The 23,236-nt window shown below is 41.1% G+C and overlaps 1 long non-coding RNA gene across 7 annotated transcripts; it reads right to left on the reverse strand.

Moving 5' to 3' along the window:
* Positions 1 to 508: 508 nt before the first annotated feature.
* On the reverse strand, positions 509 to 5,717 carry LOC127300181 (uncharacterized). Of its 7 annotated transcripts, XR_011745068.1 has the most exons (11): positions 5,091 to 5,705; positions 4,899 to 4,986; positions 4,568 to 4,799; positions 4,282 to 4,365; positions 3,627 to 3,727; positions 3,304 to 3,481; positions 2,791 to 2,971; positions 2,526 to 2,601; positions 2,382 to 2,436; positions 2,202 to 2,289; positions 509 to 821 (listed from the first exon to the last, which is right to left on the reverse strand). It is a non-coding gene; the product is annotated as an uncharacterized lncRNA (long non-coding RNA). The 7 variants fall into 7 exon arrangements; XR_011745067.1 differs by having other exon boundaries at positions 3,627 to 4,430; positions 5,091 to 5,717; XR_011745066.1 differs by having other exon boundaries at positions 3,627 to 4,365; positions 5,091 to 5,716.
* Between the last annotated feature and the right edge of the window lie 17,519 nt (positions 5,718 to 23,236).

The raw sequence follows: 23,236 nt of genomic DNA on the forward strand, positions 1-23,236 counted from the left end.
TTGGGATATTTGCTAGTAAAAAAGAGGATGAACAAACTGAGAAAATTTCCCATACAGATAATAAGCTTTTTATAATTTTATTTTGGTGCAAATTCAAACCACGGCAGGTCATCAAAAAAATACAAAAGACATGTGAATTTTGAGCTACACTGCATCACAATTACTACAAAACTAATACTCCCTCCATGCATAAAGGTTGACTGAGACTTTTTAAATTTTGAATGTATCTAGACATTAAATAACATCAACATATATAGACAATTTAAATGGGGCGGAGGAAGTACATGCAGAAACGCCCATCAGTGACTATCAAGAATAAACGTCCATTTGGATGAACAAGGAATATCTGTATCTTGTCTAAGTTTAGACTATACGTGTTAATGTGACATCACACACAAACACTTGATTATACAGAAAAAAATAGGTATGTCTTAGTTTCATCAGTAGTTTATTTGCGAACCGTGAATCTGGACAGGTTGGGACAATATTTATAATATAATGCACAATCTTTTCTTTTTTGAGAATATCTGCTGCATCAACGCAATATGGACTGATGTTTTTCTCGATTCACCATAAAAGTATTAATACAACAAATATTCAGCATCAAGCCTGAACTCTACCAACAATAGTGTTGTACTTAACAAGTTTAAAAGTGACAGACACTACGATATAAAGAAGCAATACATGCACTCCTTACAACCAGTGGCCAAGATGGTGGTGTTGACTGAACCTGACACAGTGGAAGGAGCAATTTCTTCCCTTGTCATACATGGCCTGACCCCAGAGAGGAGGAGCACTGATGGGGCGGCGGAGTAGTGGCTCTGTTGAGTTATTGAAGCAATTTAGAGTACTTAACAAAAAAGTTGAGTTAGATGATATAGTCATATAGAGCTCCATCTCTTTTGGCAAACTAAAAACTTCATCAGGAAAACAGATTTAAAAATTGAAAAGGATAAGAAAATGCAAGTATCCATAAATTATGTGCAACAAGCATTCTGATGAAATACTAAAAAATAATGAATAAGCTTCCACCGTAAATTATGTTTATCAGCTGCATATAACTAATCTAAATCATTATATAGGCTCAACGACATTGGTGTTCCACAAACCCACCACCTCTCATTTACGAAGAGAGCATTGACACAAATATCTAGAAGTTCATAGTTCGGGATCTCTCCATGTATCTGAGCCTTTTCTTGAAAGCAAAGAAGTCAATTCTGCTCAGAATTAGCTTTCTACAACAACTCAAATTTACAAGCCATGTAAATCATTCTTCCACTTCAGAAACCTTTGTTAATCTAATTTTTTTGCCTTGTTCTTTGTCAATAAACCTAATTAAATTAAACCATCTGAAATACCGAACCTTTTTTTACAAGAGTATCTTCATTCTCCCTTCTTTTGAATGCCCAACCTTTGTTAATCTAAATTTAATCCTTGACAACCTTTTGGTGTACTATAGTGGAAAATTAGAAGAGACGTGTTCATTCAACCTCCAATTCGAGATGGTTTTCCACTGATGTTTTCCTTAAAGCCGATGGATTCCACATGTACTTTCCTTTAAACTTTAATCTATCAGACACAACACCATATTCACCATATTTTTCTTACAATTTCTCTTCTAGGGACTATCCATTCTCGTTATTGTACCATGTTGGATTAGCTAATACCGCAAAGTACAACAAAGTTGAATACACTGTTCAGTAAGAAGAAAATGGAAAGCATGAACTGTGATTAAAAAAAACGACACTGCATTGAATATTAGCAATCGATGAAACTGCATTGGACCGGTTTCAGAATTCATGCAGCCCTCTAACTTCATGAACATTTCTTGTCGCCGAAATAGGTATGAAGTGGTGGTATTAGAAAACATGTGCGCATTGTTTCTTGTGGCTACAGATGATACAAAAATCTACAATCTTTGCTATGTGAGAAGGCTATTTCAGAAAAGAAAGTCACAAAGGATACTAACTGACAAGCAAGATGCAGTTGAATGATGGAACTTTCTTTCAGCGTGAATCAACAAAACGAAAGAAATTAATTCACAAGGTGTTTTTTTGGGAGAACTAATCATATGCCATGTTACCATGATTCTAGAATGAAGATGGAAAATATAGGATGCAATATCAATTTACTTCTAGATCTGACATGTTAATTACTCAACAAAAGGGAACATAAACAATTGAATGTTGAACTTTACTCACAAAATAATGAGCTACCAGTAGGCGGCAGCCCTATGGCAAGGCCGAGCTTCTAGACATTGAGGAAGTACTTCACAGCATGGCTATGTATCTGCATGCAACACAAGAACATTATGGCCCCAACATTTTCTAATCCTTATAATGCAAGTAATCAATGAGCCATGTTGATCGAATTTGTATCACCTACACATCAGTCTTGGTGCTTATGTGCTCCTAGATCTTCGAGTCACGACCAAACCTGAAATCCGCACAAATAAATTAGCTAAGTTAGCGACTGGAACCCTAGTTGCATGGCCGGAATGACACAGCTTCACTTACATAGTATACCTCATTTTATTTGTTTTGTTAAAACATTATCAGATCATGAGCTCTCATCCTCTCACATCACGATCTATCTTCTTACCTACAAGGACATCAAACAGTCACTACTACTGCATAAAGATTGTGAAAATATAGCCAGTCATGAGCATCTGTCTAGCATTCATATACATCGAGCCAACCAGCTAGCAATCTTCAGTACTACTAATCAAAGGCAACGCACAATATTTCTAGATATTTTGCCAATACAAATTAAATAAATGCAGGAACACACCATAGTTATCTTCTTTGGAAGGGCTATGCATCATTTTGTACTCATTCGCGCATATGGTTGTTCCAGGTAAGAAGGGATGCACCCACGTATATCTTAAACCTCCATGTTTTCTTCATCGTCCTTAATTCCTTGATATAGTGATGTAGTCGATCAATAACTAATCCAATAAATAGATATTATCCTGGAAAACAACGAACACAGGAAGATACAATCGAACAGAAAGGTCAATCTTCCGAGACATTATTCAATTATACAAAACGCTATTCAATATACATAAAATATACAACTCATTTTGGCCTCATAGGGTTTTTTTCGCGGGAAGGAAGGGACATATTCATATTACAATTCGCTCGTCATGCATGGAATACTAATTGACCATGCACCTTCTAATTGAAAAATGAAACTATCAGGTACGCCACACAATTCTGTCCAAATATTACTGTTTGTCCATTGAGTCACAAAATCAATACAAATAGAATGTATAAACACTATGGACTTGAGTAGGGAGTCAACCTGTTTATCCGCTAGCCTTGGACTTGAGTAGGGATTCAACATGTTTCTCCGCTAGCCTTGGACTTGAGTAGGGATTCAACCTGTTTATCCGCTAGCCTTGGACTTGAGTAGGGATTTAACCTGTTTATCCGCTATACTTCGACAGAAAGAAAATTTGACTCCATGCACTTATCCCAACCTAAAAGAATCAAAGCAGGAAGAGCAGACAATAGTAAATTGGACAAGGAGACTAATAAACTGTAAAAAATCATATACCTTAATGCACTCTCCCAATTATACATGTTGATTTTTCAAACCAAGATATTTGCACAGAATGTACACACCTGCAAGTGGCCTTCTCGTATGTTCATCTTTACTTTAAGTTATCTGTCTGATGCCTAAGTCTGTTCATCTTTACATTGCTTTCATTCACAAGATCACTAATCTACAAAAGGTTATGAGTACTATGATCAGAACATCATAAAAAGATAGTTATCTATGCAACAACAACGACATTAGGATAAAAAAATGAATTTTGCATTGAGTTCAGATAAGCGAACTTGCAGAAAAAGACACAGGGATATCATCAAATATTCAGAGCAACTTAAGATGACGATGGCCACTAAAGCATTTGCATCTCCGCGTGTACCCAAGTATCTCAGTGAGTAATCAACCAAGCATAAAAATTACCTCATCGTGTTAGCAGGGCTATGTGAAGTATGTATAAGCTCTGTACCCAAATCATTATTACTAATTTGAATCAGCTCATCTGCTATATTTATCAGAAAAATGAGATATTCCAATAACAATGTTACAGTCGGTGTAATAAAAGAAAATATCTGAACTGCAAGTTTCTATTGTTACACCCTGTCTCTCCCAAAATAACTATAACCTGGCATTGCACATGACTATTCAGATAAATAGAAGGACAAAAAGGACTTGTGACACGTGTTCAACTGAGTGCACAAATCTGATAAGTTACTCCCAAACAATGTGTACCTGATTACGTGCAATGACTGCTAGCTAGAAGCCTTTCCTTATCCTATGCTAGGAGGGATTTCCAAAATTCTACCATCTTACCACCTTCAGGGGATTCGTGTTATTACAAGCAGGTAAAAGCTTCATCCAATAAGTCCATGAATCATCAACTTGCATAAATAAATATAAATATGAAGGAACATATAAGAAATGCTGCAGAAGGTTATTTGCAAATCATCCTTTGTTTCTTTCCTGTAACATAAAAAAAGCTATATGGCATTCAGCTACTCTTTAGAGTTCATCATACCGGCCAAGTTCGTTGAAAATTGCGCATCCGAATACTCTTCCTCCGAAGGACCTTCTCCATGACCGACTCGTCGAGCAGAGGGTCCTTCCTCTCATTCAAGTTCGCAGGCTCAGTTTTCTCGGAACCACTTTCTGTCTTGCCGCCATCTTTATCAAAATGGCAAGAGCGCACAGTCAAGGTGCTCCTGTACAAGTCCTTTAACCCTCCTCTGCAAGCTTAGCGGGATCACCACCTATTTGTTTCCATGCACAGCAGACACAGTATTCAAGTGGCATGCATTTTACAATCAGAGTAAGATGTTTGATCTTGCCATTAAGTTGCATGGACTCACCTTTCTCTGTGGACACTTTTCGTTTAGGTCTGGCCTGTAGTTCGGCAGTGGGGCCTTCCTCACAACAATAACCCTCCCATACAGTTCACTGTTATCCCGCAGAGGGAGCAACGGCACCGAAAAAATAATTGATATTTCAGAGGTTGCATAGAGAATTCAGAAGCGGCACTAAGTAAAATTACAGCACATAACCTGTAGAGGCCCATCCTCTTAGCGAGGTTGGCGATCTGTTCATAGTCCCGGCGGTCCCTCCGATCCCTGGAGATTATTTCCTGCTCTTCGGCATTGCGCTGCTTCCCTGGAGATGAGCCCCATCCCTGGATCTGATGCCGGGGCGAGACGCCGAAACCGCGTGCGTGGGGCTTGAACCTCTCTACGGATAGCACGGTACCGTAGTTGGTCAAGGCCCTAGCGCAGCAGCTCGCAGGTGCGCTGGTCGAGCTACAGGCGCAACAGCTCGTAGGGCTGATAGGAACCAGGGCCTGAAGCCGGTGAACTCGGGGAGGGAGGAAGTATGGATGCTGCGGGGGGGGGGGGGGGGGGGGGGATGTGGCACCGGCGCCCGAACCCTACATGGCGGCGGCGCTCATCACGGTGGCGCGCTCCTTATGGGATGGGAGGAACATTGCCGGCTTGAGGGATTTCGGCCGGAGGATAAACATGACTTGGTGGCGCTCGAAGACCTTGGCACGCACGTGAGATGACCGGGGCGGCGCGAGCGGCTGAGAAGGAGAGGGCGGGGTGAGCGGCTGGGAACGGGGGAAGCGTGATAGGAGAGAGAGATGGTGCGGGAGGGGAAAACGAGCGCGGCTCATTTTGGTTCGGCCCATGTTGGCGACCGCTGGAAAGGGGTGACGACCAAAAGGACGACCAAAGTAGGGGGAGAAGGGGGAACACGTTCCTTCTTTTTAAGTAATAGAGATTACAGCTTGGCAAGGAAAGACCAACATATGCCTGCCAAGAAAGGGATACCACAAACATAAGAACATGTCGGTATGGATATAAAATTAAATCTGTACGGAACAATGATGTAAAAGAGGAAAATAAGGCCAAGAAACCACCATGTTCACCAGAATCCATAAGTGGATATGCTAATCATCTTTTCTATTGAAGGAGTTGGATTGACCTTAAGCTTTACAGAATTTCATACTGAAGAAAAATAGTATCAAGTAAAAATTATACTTCTCTATCAAGTTCATAATTTAGATTTTCCCAATTGCATTAGTACGTGTCTATTCACTAATAACCAATTCTTGTCCAGATTTTCCTCTAGCGGTTGCGTGGCATGACAATGAATATTTTCTTATAAGTAATTAGTGACTGATATTTTTTTAGTCGAAACACAAAAAATACATCAGCCAGCCCTTGCACAATTCTCAGCCTTGCACATGAAGATAGGGTATATTAACTCAAGCCCTAGTTATACTCATATCAAGTAAGAGTGCACAAAAGCATGCTCTAAATATACATTGCCATCACAGAAATAATTGGACTCACTCCAATGAATTGAAGGAAAACAATTAGCAAACATATATGTTGTACTGAACTAAGAGTGAATGAGATAAAAAAAAATTGGAGTACACCATGCCCATACACTGTAATGCACCTCTTCTTGAGATTCAGTGAACACGAATCCAATGGAATAAAAAGAACTCCACAGAGATCCGTGCAAAAACTGCATCGAACACTAATGGAAAGAACATTGCAATCATGTAGTAGTAATACATAAAACGAATAGGTAAGCCACCATACAAGATAAGCACGCACACGGAAGTCTAGCAATCGGAGAACATGCGACTTGTATTTCAAGACTTCCAATAAAATTACTAAGTCAAAGATCCTCGAAACATGGAGTTAGAAAGAGCAGCTTAAAGAAGATGACTATGCATTGGTTATACATATTTATCCATAGGATGCATACTAAGTATATGAACGTGTGAATGTGTGATATACTCATCAAGGCATTGATTGTGAAATGTGCATCTAAGAAAATACAAGTTTGCCAACTCGTCAACTATAAACTGAAACGGAAATAAACATGCACTGAAACTATTCCATAAAATTGCCAAAGAAATTCATTTATCTTTCTAGTTTCTACAATAAATATTTGTCTTTCCAGGTTTATAGTATCATGATAACTCCATGAGCATTTGCATTCAAGGAAAGATCTATGACAACAAATCCAGTACCCAGTCTATGAGCAACTGTGTTCATTTTGGAAAAGCCATATTTTTAAGAATCACCCCCATTAGACAGAAAGGGTAGTCCTGTAGCTAGGTAGTGTAAAATTTATATAAACCATACATAAGAAGAGAAAATTGATATTAAAGCTGCAAAAATAGACTGATGGCATACAATGTTTGAACAAATACAAAACCCATATCTAGAGCAAAGAAATTAGTCTAACAATCGAATGTGCAGTCCTATTTTTTACTAACATGCACATATTGTCTGAACTGTATTGAATTCTGAAGAAATGCATACTAACTGATGTAAGAGGAGAAGAATTATGTGCGGTGCCTTCCCTTTCTCGTTGGAGATTTCCATTAATCTGCTGCCTTGATGGACCTGGGGGACGAGCTGCTGGAGGTGGCGGTGCGTGACAAATTGTTGATGTCTCAGGAAGCGGACGCCTTGTCCTTCAGACGGTAAAGCAGCCTTCAAGCACTGGCTGGTGTTGGTCATCATCGTGCTCCTGCATCGACTTATTGTTTGTAGGAGACGAAGCGAGCAAGGGGAACACCGGAAGCTTCCTCCATACCATCGGACGGATCCTTCAGGGGCACGACGGTAGGATCCAGGGTCGTCATCACTTGGGGCAAGCGATTGGAGGAGAGGGCTGGTTGGTTCGCTTGATGGCGGAGAGGAGGATGAGTGAGGGGAATTTGATCCTCATCGGCATGTCCTGCGGGAGGAAACCGCCGCGCCCATGGATCCGGTGGAGACTGATGGCCGCAACTGTTCCTCCGCCTTTGTCGGCGCCCGAGCATGCCAGGCTCGATGAGATTTAGATTGTGCAGACCTCCACCGGGAGGGAGGGCGGTGGCGGCGGTGATGGAGAAATGGAAGGAGAGGGATATTACCGGAATCTTTCTGCTCAGAGTTAATGGAAAACGGAAATTGCGTTTAGAGTGCAACGGGGCACGACCAACGAAAGAGATTGCTTTCCAGCTTTTTAAATTCCGTGATTATAGTGGTCTTCTAATTAATTGTGTCGATTTTGGAAAGTGATTATTGCTGTTGAAGAGAGTAGATCGGCGCGCCGATGGTTAGCTGTCAAACGAACACCGTAGGATTAGATTGGATGGATAGGATGCTTTCAATGACGACCACCAAAGTGCGTTGAGTGTCAAACGACCAACTCCCATTTAATAGTAAAGATGCCGAAGTGCCAGTTGCTGTTTTCTGCTGTTTTTGGTTTCAGAAATCCTAGTAACGAAATATTCTCGGAATTGGACGAAATCAACGCCCAGGGTCCTATTTTGCCACGAAGCTTCCAGAAGACCGAAGAGGAGACGAAGTGGGGCCACGAGGTGGCCACACCCTAGGGCGGCGCGGCCCCTGCCCTGGCTGCGCCGGCCTATGGTGTGGGCCCCTCGTGCCGCCTCTTGACCTGCCCTTCCGCCTACTTAAAGCCTCCGTCGCGAAACCCCCAGTACCGAGAGCCACGATACGGAAAACCTTACTGAGACGCCGCCGCCGCCAATCCCATCTCGGGGGATTCAGGAGATCGCCTCCGGCACCCTGCCGGAGAGGGGAATCATCTCCCGGAGGACTCTACGCCGCCATGGTCGCCTCCGGAGTGATGTGTGAGTAGTCTACCCCTGGACTATGGGTCCATAGCAGTAGCTAGATGGTTGTCTTCTCCCCATTGTGCTTCATTGTTGGATCTTGTGAGCTGCCTAACATGATCAAGATCATCTATCTGTAATTCTATATGTTGCGTTTGTTGGGATCCGATGAATAGAGAATACTTGTTATGTTGATTATCAAAGTTATGTCTATGTGTTGTTTATGATCTTGCATGCTCTCCGTTACTAGTAGATGCTCTGGCCAAGTAGATGCTTGTAACTCCAAGAGGGAGTATTTATGCTCGATAGTGGGTTCATGTCTCCGTGAATCTGGGGAAGTGACAGAAATCTCTAAGATTATGGATGTGCTGTTGCCACTAGGGATAAAACATTGGTGCTATGTTCGAGGATATAGTCACTGATTACATTACGCGCAATACTTAATGCAATTGTCTGTTGTTAGCAACTTAATACTGGAGGGGGTTCGGATGATAACCTGAAGGTGGACTTTTTAGGCATAGATGCATGCTGGATAGCGGTCTATGTACTTTGTCATAATGCCCAATTAAATCTCACAATACTCATCATAATATGTATGTGCATGGTCATGCCCTCTTTATTTGTCAATTGCCCAACTGTAATTTGTTCACCCAACATGCTGTTTATCTTATGGGAGAGACACCTCTAGTGAACTGTGGACCCCGGTCCAATTCTCTATACTGAAATACAATCTACTGCAATATTGTTCTACTGTTTTTCTGCAAACAATCATCATCCACACTATACATCTAATCCTTTGTTACAGCAAGCCGGTGAGATTGACAACCTCGCTGTTTCGTTGGGGCAAAGTACTTTGGTTGTGTTGTGCAGGTTCCACGTTGGCGCCGGAATCTCTGGTGTTGCGCCGCACTACATCCCGCCGCCATCAACCTTCAACGTGCTTCTTGGCTCCTACTGGTTCGATAAACCTTGGTTTCATACTGAGGGAAAACTTGCCGCTGTACGCATCACACCTTCCTCTTGGGGTTCCCAACGGACGCGTGTTGTACGCGTATCATCAGCCTACAGGATTCCATCAACCCTAAGCCCCTATCGGAGGGCATTGGCGAGGAGTACCCTCGACAATATGTTTTAACCAAGTATCACAAAGGGGTACCTCTATGCCGCATGTACAAAGTTCTAAGGAGAAAGCTCGCATTGGATTTCTCGCTTTTGATTATTCTCAACTTAGACATCCATACCGGGACAACATAGACAACAGATAATGGACTCCTCTTTAATGCATAATCATTCAGCAACAAATAATATTCTCATAAGAGATTGATGATAGTTGTCCAAAACTGAAACTTCCACCATGGATCATGGCTTTAGTTAGCGGCCCAATGCTCTTCTCTAACAATATGCATACTCAAACCATTCAACTCATGATAAATCACCCTTACTTCAGACAAGACGAACATGCATAGCAACTCACATGATATTCAACAAAGGGTAGTTGATGGCGTCCCCAGGAACATGGTTATCGCTCAACAAGCAACTTATAAGAGATAGACTACATAAGTACATATTCAATACCACAATAGTTTTTAGGCTATTTGTCCCATGAGTTATATATTGCAAAGGCGGAGAATGGAAATTTAAAGGTAGCACTCAAGCAATTTACTTTGGAATGGCGGAGAAATACCATGTAGTAGGTAGGTATGGTGGACACAAGTGGCATAGTGTTTAGCTCAAGGATTTTGGATGCATGAGAAGTATTCCCTCTCAATACAAGGCTTAGGCTAGCAAGGTTATTTGAAACAAACACAAGTATGAACCGGTACAGCAAAACTCACATAAAAGACATATTGCAAGCATTATAAGACTCTACACCGTCTTCCTTGTTGTTCGACCCTTACTAGAAAATATCTAGACCTTAGAGAAACCAATCATGCAAACCAAATTCTAGCAAGCTCTATGTATTTCTTAAATAATAGGTGCAAAGTATATGATGCAAGAGCTTAATCATGAGCACAACAATTGCTAAGTATCAAGTTATTCAAGACATCATACCAATTACCACATGTAGCATTTTCTGTTTCCAACCATATAACAATTAACGAAGCAGTTTCAACCTTTGCCATGAACATTAAAAGCTAAGAACACATGTGTTCATACGAACCAGCGGAGCGTGTCTCTCTCCCACACAAGCATTTATTCAGAGAATTAAAATAACAAAACGAAAATAAAAGCACACAGACGCTCCAAGTAAAGTACATAAGATGTGACCGAATGAAAATATAGTGTCAAGAGAAGAAACCTGATAATGTTGTCGATGAAGAAGGGGATGCCTTGGGCATCCCCAAGCTTAGATGCTTGAGTCTTCTTGAAATATGCAGGGATGAACCACCGGGGCATCCCCAAGCTTAGACTTTTCACTCTTCTTGATCATATTGTATCATCCTCCTCTCTTGACCCTTGAAAACTTCCTCCACACCAAACTCGAAACAAACTCATTAGAGGGTTAGTGCATAATCAAAAACTCACATGTTCAGATGTGACACAATCATTCTTAAAACTTCTGGACATTGCTCAAAGCTTCTGAAAGTTAATGGAATCAAAGAAATCCATCCAACATAGCAAAAGAAGCAATGCGAAATAAAAGGCAGAATCTGTCAAAACAGAATAGTCCGTAAAGACGAATTTAGAGGCACCAGACTTGCTCAGATGAAAATGCTCAAATTGAATGAAAGTTGCGTACATATCTGAGGATCACTCACGTAAATTGGCAGATTTTTCTGAGTTACCTACAGAGAACCCTGCCCAAATTCGTGACAGACAGAAATCTGTTTCTGCGCAGTAATCCAAATCTAGTATCAACCTTTCTATCAAAGACTTCACTTGGCACAACAATGCAATAAAATAAAGATAAGGAGAGGTTGCTACAGTAGTATCAACTTCCAAGACTCAAATATAAAACAAAGCTACTGTAGTAAAACAAAAACATGGGTTATCTCCCAAGAAGTGCTTTCTTTATAGCCATTAAGATGGGCTCAGTAATTTTAATGATGCACTCCCAAGAAATAAGAGTTGAAGCAAAAGAGAGCATCAAGAAGCAAATTCAAAACACACTTAAGTCTAACATGCTTCCTATGCAAAGGAATCTTGTGCACAAATGAATTCATGAAGAACAAAGTGACAAGCATAGGAAGATAGAACACGAGTAACTTCAAGATTCTCAACATAAAGAGGGGAAACTTAATATTATTAAGATGCATATAACCATGTTTCCCTCTCTCATAATAACTTTCAGTAGCATCATTGATGAAATCCACAATATACCCATCACTTAAAACATTCTTATCATGGTTCATATGCATAGAAGTATCATTAATTTTGGCATAAGAAGAGTTCTTCTGATTAATAGTAATTGGAGCAAGATTATTATCAAGAATTTGAACATGGTAAACAAGTTGCATATTAAGGGAATTGTTTTTGGCAATCCAATCATAACTATGACAAGGTTCATAAGGATAGTTATAACCCATATCATAGCATTCTTTATAATAATTATCAAAGATTGGAGGCATAGTGTCATCATAAGAAATAGAATAGTTATCTTTCACAGTATGTTCATCTGTGACCATACCATCATTATTACTAGAAGGAGATGTATCAAACATATAATGATCAGTAGCAAAAGGATTCTCAAACACCTCATCCCCAAGCTTAGAGCTTTCTACATCATTATGGGAGGAAGCATGGATAGTACTGATACTATGGCAATTATTAACATCATCATTTTTAGAATTAGTTTCCCATAGATTTGCAATATCAAAAGTAGTGTGCTCTTTCAAATCATGATCACTAATGTATGTAAAGGGCATAGGAAGATCATTGTATTCAGATTCATTATCATAATAATCATTAGGGGCAACATACTTACGGTTACCTATCGTTATCTCTTTCTCTTTATTCCCCTTCTTCTTCTTCTTCGTTCCCTTCTTCTTCTTCTCTCCCTTCTCCTCGTTCCCTTCTTTAGGAGGAAGAGGCTTGAAGGGAGGCTTCTCCACATAACCTGATTTATTTCCAGAAACAATAGAAGAAACTTTGGAGGATTCCTCCTCTTCATTAATAAGTTCAAAGCATACAGCGTTCCTATCATATTTTGGCAAGGTGTCATCTTCTAAAATATTTTGTATGTAAGTATTTGTATGGCAATTATCAATGCAATAAGAAAAACACCCATGCAGGACATCATCAATATCAAGATCACTCATATGTAACAAAGAGATTTTTCTTGATAACTCTTCACACCACAAAAATAAAGTAAGTTCATCATGCTGATTAGGAGTAATTTCATCATCACAATACGAATTTGCAGCACTCATGGGGTTCAAATTATCATTGGAGGAGCATTGAAAATTAAAATGACCCACTCTATGGCAAAGTTCACAAATAAAAGGATAGAGGGCACAAACTTTTTTACCAAGATCATCTAGAGCCCTAAACCACTTTCTAGTTTTTTCATTAATATGATGGATACAATATTCATTTTTGATTTGATTAATTCCACAAGGTCTATGCATTCCACAAAAATTAACATGCTTATAGGAAATAGCATTCTTAGGAGTTTGAGCATGTTTATTGCAATCATTAACAACAATTTCATCCTTCATGCAAGCCTCTTTAAAAGGTTCATGATACTTATCGAAATTCTTCTTAGGCAATTCAAAATGAGAAGCAAAGGCTTTATAAAGATTTGCAGCAACTTGAGAGTCAAGACCATAAGTAGCACTCATATTTCGGAATTTACCAGTATCCATAAAAGTCTCAATGCATTCATAATCATAATTTATACCTGACTCTTTACCTTTGTCGTTCTTCCAATCTTCCGCGTTCTCCTCAATCCGATCTAGAAGATCCCACCTAGCTTCAACCTCCTTGCTTGTGAAAGATCCCTCCGAACAGGCATCTAGATAGTCCTTGTGATGTCCTGAAAGCCTCGCATAAAAATTGTTAATAATAACATTACGGGGGAGCTCATGAATGGGACATTTGAGCATTAGTGACTTCAATCTCCCCCATGCTTGAGAAATACTCTCTCCATCACGAGGATAAAAGTTATAAATGTAATTCCTATCAATATGCACTTCATGAGGAGGATAAAATTTAGAATAAAAGAGAGATACAATTTCCTCCCAACCAAGAGAATGACTATTCTTCAGCAATTTATACCAATGCGCCGCTTACTGCACAAATAAAAAGTGAATAGTTTCTTCCTCACTTCATCCATAGAGATACCTGCACACTTGAATAACCCGCATAATTCATGCAAAAATAGTAAATGATCTCCAGGATGGACAGTTCCATCCCCTTCATAACGGTTATCCATAATACGTTTAATAATTTTCATGGGTATCTTGAAAGCAGTACTTGCAGTAGGTGGATTTAAAATATCACAAGCATCATTAAAGTTATCGCATACAGGAGATAAAGTATTATCAGAGCAAATTTTCTCCCCTAAAGATGGGAAGCTAAAAAGATCATAAAAACTAGCTTCCCCAAGCTTAGACTTCTCCATAGCATTAGCAGTGATTGTGTTCATACTAATAACATTGCTACTAGCATGCAAATGAGGTTCCATAGGTTCTTTAATTTTCGCATCACACAATTCATGTCTTAACTTAGGAAATAAATTAAAAAGCTCATAGTTGTTTTCCATTATGCCTTACTAGTGTAAAACAAGAAACAAAAAGATGCAATTGCAGGATCTAAAGGAAATAGCTTCGAGCACTTACAACGGCACCAGAAAATAACTTAGTTACCTGGGACCTGAGTGTGAGTGCCTTTTACCTTTCCTCCCCGGCAACGGCGCCAGAAAATAGCTTGATGTCTACTCACGCTTCTTTTCCTGTAGACAGTGTTGGACCTCCAAGAGCAGAGGTTTGTAGAACAGCAGCAAGTTTTCCCTTAAATGGATCACCCAAGGTTTATCGAACTCAGGGAGGAAGAGGTCAAAGATATCCCTCTCAAGCAACCTTGCGATCACAATGCAAGAAGTCTCTTGTGTCCCCAACACACCCAATACACTTGTCAGATGTATAGGTGCACTAGTTCGGCGAAGAGATAGTGAGATGCAAATGATATGGATGAATATGAGTGGCAATAGCAATCTAAATAAAATATGGCAGCGAGTAAACATGCAACGGAACAGTAAACAAACGGAGATTCGATGTTTGGAAACAAGGCCTAGGGATCCTACTTTCACTAGTGGACACTCTCAACATTGATCACATAATAAAACCACTCTACACTCTCTTGTTGGATGACAAACATCATTAATTGTGTAGGGCTACAAGGGCACCTCAATGCCGGAGTTAACAAGCTCCACAACATTCGATATTCATATTTAAATAACCTTAGAGTGCATGATAGACCAACGCAATTATACCGAGTACTAACATAGCATGCACACCGTCACCGACAGACTATGAAAGGGGGAATAGATTGCATCAATACCATCATAGTAATAGTTAACTTCATAATCTACAAGAGATCACAATCATAGCATATACCAAGTACTACATGATGCACACACTGTCAACATTACATCATGGAGGAGGAATAGACTACTTTAATAACATCACTAGAGTAGCACATAGATGATATTCAACTAGATCACAAAGAGAGAGATGAACCACATAGCTACAGCAGAGCCCTCAGCCTCGGGGGTGAACTACTCCCTCCTCATCATGGAGACAGCGATGGCGGTGAAGATGGCGGTGGAGACGCCTTCCGGGGGGAATTCCCCGTCCCGGCAGGGTGCCGGAACAGAGACTTCTGTCCCCCGAATTGGAGTTTCGCGATGGCGGCAGCTCTAGAAGGTTTTCTCGGGTTTCGTCAATCGGTGTCGAAGATTTAGGTCAGGAGGCAACTTATAGGCGAAGAGGTGGAGTCGGAGGGGCCACGGGGCCTCCTCACACTAGGGGGGCGCGCCCCCCCCTTGGGCCGCGCCGCCCACACGTGTGGGGCCCCCAGGGCTCCCCTCTGGTCCCTCTCTGACTTTCTGGAAGCTTCCGGGAAAAATAAGATGTTGGGCGTTGATTTCGTCCGATTCCGAGAATATTTCCTTTGTAGGATTTCTGAAACCAAAAACAGCAGAAAACAACAACTGGCACTTCGGCATCTCGTCAATAGGTTAGTTTCGGAAAACGCACCAAAACGATATAAAGTGTGAACAAAACATGTAGGTATTGTCATAAAACAAGCATGGAACATCAGAAATTATAGATACGTTGGAGACGTATCAGGCAGCAGCATCATCAGAACTAACACCAGAAAATTGCTCTCTCATAACAAGATTTAGTAAAGCAGGTTTAATTTCAAAGAATTCTGCTGTAGTAGCAGGTGGAGCAATAGGTGTGCATAAGAAATCATTATTATTTGTGTTTGTGAAGTCACACAACTTAGTATTTTTAGGAGTACCCATTTTGGCAATAGTAAATAAAGCAAACTAGATAAAATAAAAGCAAGTAACTAATTTTTTTGTGTTTTTAATATGGAGAACGCACACAAGATAGTAAATAAGGTAAAGCAAGTAACTATTTTTTTGTATTTTTGATATAATGCAGCAAACAAAGTAGTAAATAAAATAAAGCAAGACAAAAACAAAGTAAAGAGATTGGAAGTGGAGACTCCCTGATACGTCTCAAACGTATCTATAATTTCTTATATTCCATGCTACTTTATTGATGATACTCACATGTTTTATACATACTTTATGTCATATTTATGCATTTTCTGGCACTAACCTATTAACGAGATGCCGAAGAGCCAGTTGCTGTTTTCTGCTATTTTTGGTTTCAGAAATCCTAGTAAGGAAATATTCTCGGAATTGGACGAAATCAACGCCCAGGGGCCTATTTTTCCACGAAGCTTCCAGAACACCGAAAGGGAACCGAAGTGGGGCGACGAGGCGCCGCCACACTAGGGCGGCGCGGCCCAGGGGGGCCCGCGCGGCCCTAGCATGTGGGGCCCCCGTCAGCCCTCCGACTCCGCCCTTCCGCCTACTTAAAGTCTTCGTCGCGAATACCCCAGTATCGAGAGCCACGATACGGAAAACCTTCCAGAGACGCCGCCGCCGCCAATCCCATCTCGGGGGATTCAGGAGATCGCCTCCGGCACCCTGCCGGAGAGGGGAATCATCTCCTGGAGGACTCTTCACCGCCATGGTCGCCTCCGGAGTGATGTGTGAGTAGTTCACCCCTGGACTATGGGTCCATAGCAGTAGCTAGATGGTCGTCTTCTCCTAATTGTGCTATCATTGTTAGATCTTGTGAGCTGCCTAACATGATCAAGATCATCTATTTGTAATGCTACATGTTGCGTTTGTTGGGATCCGATGAATAATGAATGCTATGTTATGTTGATTATCAATCTATCATCTATGTGTTGTTTGATCTTGCATGCTCTCCGTTATTAGTAGAGGCTCTGGCCAAGTTTTTACTTGTAACTCCAAGAGGGAGTATTTATGCTCGATAGTGGGTTCATGCCTCCATTAAATCTGGGACAAAGGATGTAAAAGTTCTAAGGTTGTGGATGTGCTGTTGCCACTAGGGATAAAACATCAATGCTATGTCTAAGGATATATTTGTTGATTACATTACGCACCATACTTAATGCAATTGTCTTTTGTTTGCAACTTAATACTGGAGGGGGTTCGGATGATAACCTGAAGGTGGACTTTTTAGGCATAGATGCATGCTGGATAGCGGTCTATGTACTTTGTCGTAATGCCCAATTGAATCTCACACTACTCATCATAACATGTATGTGCATGGTCATGCCCTCTTTATTTGTCAATTGCCCAACTGTAATTTGTTCACCCAACATGCTATTTATCTTATGGGAGAGACACCACTAGTGAACTGTGGACCCCGGTCCATTCTTAACATCGAATACAATCTACTGCAATACTCGTTCTACTGTTCTCTGCAAACATCATCATCCACACTATACATCTAATCCTTTGTTACAGCAAGCCGGTGAGATTGACAACCTCACTGTTAAGTTGGGGCAAAGTATCATGGTTGTGTTGTGCAGGTTCCACGTTGGCGCCGGAATCCCTGGTGTTGCGCCACACTACACTCCGCCGCCATCAACCTTCAACGTGCTTCTTGACTCCTACTGGTTCGATAACCTTGGTTTCTTACTGAGGGAAAAACTTGCCGTTGTACGCATTATACCTTCCTCTTGGGGTTCCCAACGGACGTGTGCTTTACCGTCACAAGCAGCAAAGCTTTTTCTGGCGCCGTTGCCGGGGAGATCAAGACATGCTGCAAGGGGAGTCTCCACTTCCAATCTCTTTACTTTGTTTTTGTCTTGCTTTACTTTTATTTACTACTTTGTTTGCTGCATTATATCAAAATACAAAAAAATTAGTTGCTAGTTTTACTTTACTTACTGTCTTGTTTGCCATATTAAAAACACACAAAAAAATTAGTTACTTGCATTTACTTTATCTAGTTTGCTTTATTTACTATTGCTAAAATGGGTACCCCTGAAAATACTAAGTTGTGTGACTTCACAAACACAAATAATAATGATTTCTTATGCACACCTATTGCTCCACCTGCTACTACAGCAGAATTCTTTGAAATTAAACCTGCTTTACTGAATCTTGTTATGAGAGAGCAATTTTCTGGTGTTAGTTCTGATGATGTTGCTGCCCATCTTAATAATTTTGTTGAACTATGTGAAATGCAAAAGTATAAGGATATAGATGGTGACATTATAAAATTAAAATTGTTTCCTTTCTCATTAAGAGGAAGAGCTAAAGATTGGTTGCTATCTCTGCCTAAGAATAGTATTGATTCATGGACTAAATGTAAGGATGCTTTCATTGGTAGATATTATCCTCCTGCTAAAATTATATCTTTGAGAAGCAGTATAATGAATTTTAAGCAATTGGATAATGAGCATGTTGCCCAAGCATGGGAAAGAATGAAATCTTTGGTTAAAAATTGCCCAACCCATGGACTGACTACTTGGATGATCATCCAAACCTTTTATGCAGGACTGAATTTTTCTTCACGGAACTTATTAGATTCAGCTGCTGGAGGTACCTTTATGTCCATCACTCTAGGCGCCGCAACAAAGCTTCTTGATAATATGATGATTAATTACTCTGAATAGCACACGGAAAGAGCTCCGCAAGGTAAGAAGGTAAATTCTGTTGAAGAAACCTCCTCCTTGAGTGATAAGATTGATGCTATTATGTCTATGCTTATGAATGGTAGGACTAATGTTGATCCTAATAATGTTCCGTTAGCTTCATTGGTTGCTCAAGAAGAACATGTTGATGTGAACTTCATTAAAAATAATAATTTCAACAACAATGCTTATCGGAACAATTCTAGTAACAACTATAGGCCATATCCTTATAATAATGGTAACGGTTATGATAACTATTATGGGAATTCATACAGCAATAATAGGAATACACCCCTGGACTTGAAGCCATGCTTAAAGAATTTATTAGTACACAAACTGCTTTTAACAAATCTGTTGAAGAAAAGCTTGGAAAAATTGATATACTTGCTTCTAAAGTCGATAGTCTTGTTGCTGATGTTGATCTTTTGAAATCGAAAGTTATGCCTAATGAAACTAAAGATATTAAGTCATTTGCTACAGCAAACGCCATCCAAGTTAGAATTAATGAGAATATTAGATTGATGGCCGAATTGCGTGCTAGGTGGGAAAAAGAAGAAAATGCTAAAGATAACAATGTAGCTAAAGTTTGGACTATTACCACCACTAGTAACGCTAATGCTTCACATGTTGCTACACCTCCTACTATCAATGGTAAAATAATTGGTGTTGGCAATGTTTCTACTTCTAATGCAAAGCCTGCAAAACTGCCGGAACCTGCTAAAACTGCTGAAACTGCTTGTGATAAAACTGCTGAAATTTTTCCAATGTTGGGGACAATTATCCCATTGCTTTAGATCATAATGGTATAGATTTTAATGATTGTCACATCTCTGAAGTTATAAAGTTCTTACAAAAACTTGCTAAGAGTCCTAATGCTAGTGCTATAAATTTGGCATTTACAAAACATATTACGAATGCTCTCATAAAAGCTAGAGAAGAGAAATTAAATCGTGAAGCTTCTATTCCTAGGAAGTTAGAGGATGGTTGGGAGCCCATCATTAAGATGAAGGTCAATGACTTTGATTGTAATGCTTTATGTGATCTTGGTGCAAGTATTTCCGTTATGCCTAGAAAAATCTATAATATGCTTGACTTGCCACCATTGAAAAATTGTTATTTGGATGTTAATCTTGCTGATAACTCTACAAAGAAACCTTTGGGAAGGGTTGATAATGTTCGCATTACTGTTAACAATAACCTTGTCCCCGTTGATTTTGTTGTCTTGGATATTGAATGCAATGCATGTCGTCCCATTATATTGGGAAGACCTTTTCTTCGAACTGTTGGTGCTATTATTGATATGAAGGAAGGTAATATTAAATATCAATTTCCTCTCAAGAAAGGTATGGAACACTTCCCTAGAAAGAGAATGAAGTTACCTTTTGATTCTATTATTAGAACAAATTATGATGTTGATGCTTCATCTCTTGATAATACTTGATACACACTTTCTGTGCCTAGCTGAAAGGCGTTAAAGAAAAGCGCTTATGGGAGACAACCCATGATTTTACTACAGCACTTTTGTTTTATATTTGAGGCTTGGAAGTTGTTACTACTGTAGCAACCTCTCCTTATCTTAATTTTGTTGCATTGTTGTGCCAAGTAAAGTCTTTGATAGTAAGGTTCCTACTAGATTTTTATTACTGCGCAGAAACAGATTTCTTGCTGTCACGAATTTGAGCAGTAGTCTCTGTAGGTGACATAGGCATCCCCAATGGGCCTGCCGAAGATAGTACCCGGGGTTTACTGAAGGCCCACTACTCGAAGAATAAGAAGATTCGGAAGCCCAAGATGTTGTTAAGGAAAGCTAGAGTTGTAATAGGAAGTATCATTTGTAATCTTGCGGGATGAGTTAGAAACCTTCCCGGACTCTGTAACTTGTACAATACGAATCCCTCGGCTCCACCTCCTATATAAGGGGGGTCGACGGACGAAGCAAGCATCGAATTATTGTCTCTCAAACCCTAGTTTTCATAATCGTCGAGTACTTTTCGGCTGAAACCTTCGAGATCTACTTGCCCTCTACTTCCAACTAAACCCTAGTCTATAGCCCGTAGGCATTGACAAGTTAATCCCTTGTCAATTGGCGCCGTCTGTGGGGATTAGAGGCGTCAAGGATCTGATCTCGATGGCACGTTCAAGATCGTCGACTTCATCAACAGCAAGCAACGCGATTGATCGAGGTAAACAGATCGCAACTGGTCCTGTCGATTTTGTTCCTCACCCGCCCTCCCGTTTGGATGCATATGCGTATCTGGAGGAGCCTATGGAGATGACGTTCGGAAGATTTCACTTTCGCGTCGAGAAAGAGGGAGCGTATCGTGTCGAAATTCCGATCTCGTCGGGATTGTCGGCGGTCGATTCCGATTTTTCGACCTCTACATCGTCAATCGAGTCAGGAGAGGAAGAAACTTCGTCGTCACGCTTCATCAGCACTAGGGCAAGAGAAAAGCTCGCCAAGATCTTCAGCGACATGTCGCTTGAGTCATCTGCAGACTCCTATATAAGCGATGACTCAAGCAGTGTCGACAGCTTCAACTTCATCGACAAATCCACTACAGTGGGCAAGGTCTTCGCCAATCTTCATGATGGTGTCACCAAACCCAGCATAGATCTGAATACAAAGTATCATCAGATTTATGTCATCGGAGAGCCAAGCCGTGACCAGGAGGAAACATCTGAGGCTTTCGACGATTTGGGAAATCCATACGTCGATCCCTCTGATTTGCGACGAGGCCTAGGCAACAAATATATCGGGTCACAGCCGCGAGATAGAGTTCAACTTCCGCAAGCAGCATGGGATAGAGCTGCAAGAGCTATGGATGGCTCAGAACCAATAGCCACCACAGCCATGCCAGAAGAGTTACAAGCATATCAATATAGGCTCGCACGATCTGCAAGGGAATTGGAAAAACAGACAGCTGCTTTAAACAGAAGAAGGGAGGCAGCCTCTGCATCAAGTAGGCGAAGGGCAGAGCTGAGTCGACAATCTAGAACTTCGGGTGATAGCCACAGGGAAGCTCGGAACAGAGCAAGATCAAGGTTACAAAACGTACCTGAAGGAGAAAGAGAGCACTTGGTTCAAAACCTCGACATGTCTTTTATGTCGATAGACACGAGAGGGAACATCATCCCCAAGACACCAGAAGCTGGGTATATGGCGACACAAGCTTTCATCCTTGCATCCAGGCCACCCCCAGGAGATCCAAGGGAGGCATTGTATAACATGGCAATGGCAGGAGTTGGAGCCATGGGAACGGCGTTTCCATCAACACCTCCCGAAGGAACAGCAAGGCAAAATAGTCCACGACCTGCGGCAGCAACAACAGCAGCTCCCGAAGGACCAAGTGGAGCAAGGGACACGGCAGCACAAGCAAGGGTCGACAGAGCGCGACAAAGCAGAAGGGAACATCGGCATTCCCCAGAGCTAAACGACGAGGATATGTGTGGTTTGCCATGCTTCACAAGAAGAGTCCGAAAAACTCGAGTCCCTTCGGGATTTAAGTTGCCTGATAATTTCAAGAAATTCGACGGCCTGCAGGATCCAGAGGATTGGCTAGTTGATTATCTCGAGACGGTGAAGCTCACAGGAGGAACCAGAGCAACAGCTATGCAAAGCATCCAGCTGCATTTGAGTGGAGCCACGCGATCTTGGATAAAGAAACTTCCTCCAGGATCTATCGACAGCTGGGATAGCTTCGAGGACGTGTTCGTCAATAACTTCCGGTCCACATGCAAAAAACCTGCGTCATTAGAGGAACTGATGGCGTGCCGACAAAAGCCAGACGAGCCAATGAGAAAGTATATCCAAAGGTGGAATATCATCAAAAACTCGGCAGAAAATATATCTGACGAGAGAGCAATAGATGCGTTTGTCGCAGGAATCAGGCGTGGAGATTTTGTCGAGGATTTGGGGAGGACCAATCCAAAGACAGTATCCGTACTAATGGAAATAGCAAACAGATGGGCAGATGGAGAAGATGTTGTTCACAACAAACGGCATAGGTCGCCAGAGGAAGACCACGGTCGAAATTATCAACCAAGGCGACGATTTCCTCGGCAGTACTCGAGCTATGATGCTCCAGGACAAATCTCGGCTGGCTTCCGAGCAAGCGCTGGAGGAAACAACAGAGATGATTACCAGAGAAGCAATGAGAAACGAGGCAACAATAGAGATGACTCTCGAAACAATAGGCAAAATAGAGGGCCAAGATTCCAGAGGCCTTTCGTGTCTCCCGAAGAGATGATGAACGGGCCATGTCAGATGCTGTTGCGGTCAAAACCCACCGGCGAGCAGCGACGGGCAACACAGTAGAGCCGGGAACAACTTAGGGCTGCGGCTGGCCCTGGTCC

This window comes from Lolium perenne, chromosome 5 (genome assembly GCF_019359855.2).
Source record: "Lolium perenne isolate Kyuss_39 chromosome 5, Kyuss_2.0, whole genome shotgun sequence".
NCBI lineage: Eukaryota > Viridiplantae > Streptophyta > Magnoliopsida > Poales > Poaceae > Lolium > Lolium perenne.